Source organism: Otolemur garnettii, unplaced genomic scaffold (assembly GCF_000181295.1).
Source record: "Otolemur garnettii isolate 467f Iridium unplaced genomic scaffold, OtoGar3 scaffold00014, whole genome shotgun sequence".
In the NCBI taxonomy this organism is placed as follows: domain Eukaryota; kingdom Metazoa; phylum Chordata; class Mammalia; order Primates; family Galagidae; genus Otolemur; species Otolemur garnettii.
In genome coordinates this window covers 14,689,102-14,693,790 of record NW_003852409.1, presented here as the reverse complement: position 1 = coordinate 14,693,790, position 4,689 = coordinate 14,689,102, and positions in this window count along the sequence as shown.

Sequence of the window (4,689 nt, the reverse complement as noted above, 5' to 3'; positions counted from 1 at the left end):
TCATTGTACAGTGGTGCTGGCCCATCAATATTTACAGTGTCAGGCCAGGTGCGGTGGCTCACGCCTGTCATCCCAGCATTTGGGAGGCCAAGGCAGGTGGACTGCCCTGAGCTCATGGGTTTGAGACCAGCTTGAGTCAGAGGGAGACCTTGTCTCTAAAAAATAAAATAACTGGGCATTGTAGCCGGTACCTGTAGACCCAGCTACTTGGGAGGCTTAGACAAAAGAATCGCTTGAGCCCAACTCATGTGGGTGAACAGAGATGTGCTGCCAGCATCACTGTGAAGCTGTGGTGGGGTTGCCCTTCTTATGAACTTTGGACTCCTGGGGCCTTTCTCTGTGCAAATCCACTCCATCTTTCACTACTCTTCATCTATTTCACCAAAACATCACTTCCCATGTCTGGTTTAATTCAATTATATAAGACAAGTTCTGGAGCTCTAATATACAGCACATGGGTGATAATTAAAAATACCGTTTTGTATACTTGGAAGAAACCACAACAAATCTCCTTTCTATAAAGCATTTCTGTGACAGAGAATAGAAAAAAGACACAAAGGAAATCCTAGAATCATGACAATGCGCTGGGAAGAATGCAGTGATTGAAACAATAGTTCTGATAGCTGGGCGTTGTGGTGGGCTCCTGTAGTCCCAGCTACTTCGGAGGCTAAGACAAGAGAATTGCTTAAGCCCAAGAGTTGAAAGTTGCTGTGAGCTGGGACACCACATTACTCTACTGCCAGAGACAAAGTGAGACTGTCTCAAAAACAAAAAACCAAAAACCAGTTCTGGGACCTTAGGAATACTGTAGAGTGAATATATCTCATGTAAAAATAGTCTCTACTGAGTGCATTAAATAATCAATGGATGTTTGGGTGCCATTGCCCCAGGGAACTTTCTGGTCTCTGCTTCATCAACCCCCCTGGACCATTCTCGGTTTTATGCCTTTTAAAAATGATACTGCAGCATCATTTCCAATCTTGATTAGCGTAATATTGAACAGTGAAATAGGATAAGGATAAACATTCTTGATATCACCATTAACATACAGTATCATACAGAAGTTACTGCCAATGCAATAATATCCAAGCTCTCTGGGAGCCCTTAGGGAGTCTTCCCTTCCATCTCTTCTTGATTGATTATAAAATATAAATAATTCATCTCAGTTTCTTTGCAAATGCCCTGGTTTATAACTGTTGTTCCAGTGCAATTATCAGTTATGTCCAGTTTGAATGATAAATCATATCATCTCTCTGTTTATAAAGGTCTCCCTCCCTCTGAGTATCTCATCCCAGCAAACCTGTATAGATGTTCAAATCTCTAACTAGTTTAACCCATGTTCCTTAATTTAGGGGGCAGGAGTTTTCTGATTCTTTTGTTTTCTCCTCATACTTTTGGATACAATACTTCGGGTTACCCGTTGCCTCTCAATCACGTCCTCATCCGCGATGCTGACTTTGGTTACCTTTCCCTCCATAAACATGTTAGCAGGCAGGGCTTATATTCTTTTATTTTCTACTACTCCATGATTAGAATCATGACCCATACCCAAAATTACAACCTTGGTATGTTGTGGAAATTTGTAATGGTTAGGAGGAAACTCATGATGTAATGTTAAGTAAAGAAGGATATAAAATAAATGTGTGTTACTAATTATGATTTTTTTAATAGCTATAACTGGAGACATGGTAACTTTAATTGGTAAGAGTTCTTATCACCTCATGGGGAGATTATGAAACAAATATTATTTTGCCTTTGATTCATACAAGTTTGTTTTTATCCCATGTTTTATTACATTTTATAATCAGAGAAATGTTTAAATAAAATAATGAAGTGGTATTAAGTTGTCCTTTGCCTTAAGGAGTGCATTGTTTAGAAAGTTTTAAAGGCACCTCGGTGACAAGCCCCTCCACCTTCCCTTATCTACACGTGGAAAGAGACTCTGAGAAACAGGTTTTCAGGGCCTCTGTACAGAGACCTGAGAGGCTCCATCAGAGTCAAGGTCACCTTTGGGTCTCAGAAAACCCATCATTAGGGGCCTTCAGGATCTATACTTGTCAAACTTTGCATTAACCAGTTCATGATGAACCTGAGGAAATAGGGGCTATGGGCTATGCATCACTTGAATCTAATCAGTGGCTGTTTCTGGGCCCATTGATATTTCCAACACTGGTAATATTATGTAATCCAGACATAAAAAAATTAATAATTAAGCCAGGCATGGTGGCTCATGCCTGTAATCCCGGCAGTCTGGGAGGCTGAGGCTGGTGGACTGCCTGAGCTCACAGTTTCAAGACCAGTCTGAGCCAGAGTGAGACCTCATCTCTAAAAATAGCTGGGTGTTGTGGTGGGCGCCTGTAGTCCCAGCTACTTAGGAGGCTGAAGCAGGAGAATGTCTTGAGCCCAAGAGTTGGAGGTTGCTGTGAGCTATGATGCCAAGGCACTCTACTGAGGGCAACAAAGTGAGACTCTGTCTCAAAAGAAAAAAGAAAACTGAACGTTAATGTTTACCAAAGTCATATGAACAAAGGCATTTGAATTCTTTTGTTTTCCTGATAAAATATTTGATGTTAGCAGTTTCTTTTGTTTTAAAAGCTAATCATGCCAGGTGTAGTGTCTCATGACTGTACTCACAGCACTCTGAGAGGCTGAGGTAGGTGGATTGACTGAGTTCACAGGTTTGAGACCAGCCTAAACAAGGGCGAGACCCCATCTTTGAAAATAGCCGGGTGTTGTGGCGGGTGCCTATAGTCCCAGCAACTCAGGAGGCTGAAGCAAGAGAATCTCTTGAGCCCAAGAGTTTGAGGTTGTTGTGAGCCATGATACCACAGCACCCTACCAACAGCAACAAAGTGAGATTGTCTCAAAAAATCCCAAACCAACCAACCAAACAAAACTAGTTAAGCCTTGTGGATGATCTCTGAGTAGCTTGACCTGCCAGTGTGTCCACATGAATTTTTTGTCTTTTCAGAGGAAGCCAACATGATATTAACCAAAGAAACATGATTTTTCAAGTCAGGCTGACCTGGGTTTGAGTCTTTTAATCTACCATTTATTAGCTTTGTGTCTTTTTTTTTTTTTTTTTTTTTTATCTTATTTTCCTTTTTTCCCTCTGGGTATGCTAAGAGGGACACAATCATTGTGTCTTGGGACAACTTTTTTTTCTCTTTCTTTCTTTAACCTTGTGACTATTTTGTTAGAATAATCACAACTTCTCATTGACCACTGGAAACATTTGAAAACTTTCTGATTTGTAACAAGTACTTAGTAATTGTCAGGCAAGTGGTCTGCTCCAGTAGCTGGAAATATAAAGATTGGCTAGTGTCTTAATTTGCAATTAATTTTCCATGAATGCAGGGGGCACATTCAGTTCGGGGCATGTCAGTCTTACTTCCAAGCTGGTGAACAGAGAAGATTGGCAAATTGAGTCAATCTACTGTCACTATCGCTTTTGGTTCCTTGTTGCTATGGTAGTGCTGGTGGTGCTCAGCTGAGGGGTGCCCGTCTGCTGCTGAGGAAATGCTCTTGACGGTCTGGATTCCTGACAGCCCTGCAGTGCTTCCTGGCAGGGCTGCCACATTCTGTGCCTGCTCTCTGTTCTTCCAAAAGCTCAACACTCTGCGGTAGTGGCTGAGTCACAGCGCTTCCCATCTCGGCTGTTCCCTCTAGCATTTAGGATTGTTTTGAGTTTGTAGCACCCACTCGAGAACCCCCCCCCCCCCATTTCCCCTTTGGTGTGTTTATTGTCATTCCCCCCCCCACCAGGATCTCTTGTTTGGTTTATCTCAGATCTCCCCAGCCTTGGATTTTGAGGGAATGGGAGATGCTTCTCTTTGAAGAGTCTGAGCTTCTCATGCAGGTTGCTGTACTCTCTATCCTGAACTTTTGGGAAGAAGGACAATCTTCCAGGTGAAAAACGATGACTGGCTTTATATTTGCATGATCAAAAGAACATTCATGGAACACAGATCAGTTTGTAGGTGACTTTCTTCCTAGGTTTCTTCTTAAACCAAGAAGCCACTCCAGAATAAAAATCAAATAAAGCAAAGCAAATAAAACCTCTGTGTCTCATCAGTCACCCATTACTGTGAATACATTTATTTTATAAATTCTAAGACAGCCTTGGCTGTGAATATAGCATTGTTTTGTGTCCCACCGAGGACAATACTAACGTAAGAAAACAAGAAACAAAATGTGCCCACTAAACTACAAAGCATCATTGGTCGGAAGACCCATGACAATTTTGGAGTTGTTAAAATATGAGAGCAAAACAAAAACGGAAAACCCAACCTGAGTCTTAGAGTTGATTATAAAAAAAAAAAAAATAGATGACTTCCCCATCAGTAGGAATAAAAGAACCCCTCTCTTTCCGTTAGTGGTCAGGAGACTAACCAGACCAGCCGGCATCCTGCAGATTGAGAGGGAGGTTAAAGGTTTGGGGTGAGGAAGCAAGGGGGAGGGAATACTGAGGGGGCTGGCTCTGCCTGGAATCTAAGGGGGCTAAATTCATGAGTGAGAACCTGCCCTTCCTGGCTTAAAGGAGCGCGCTCTCTCTCTCTCTCTCACACACACAGTTTCTCCCTTCTTTCCATCTGGACTTTGTTGAAAATCTCAGGTCAAGTCAGCCTGAAGGAAAAAAAACAAAAAAACCAAAACCAACACAGCGGAGCTACCTTCTGCAGCGTGACA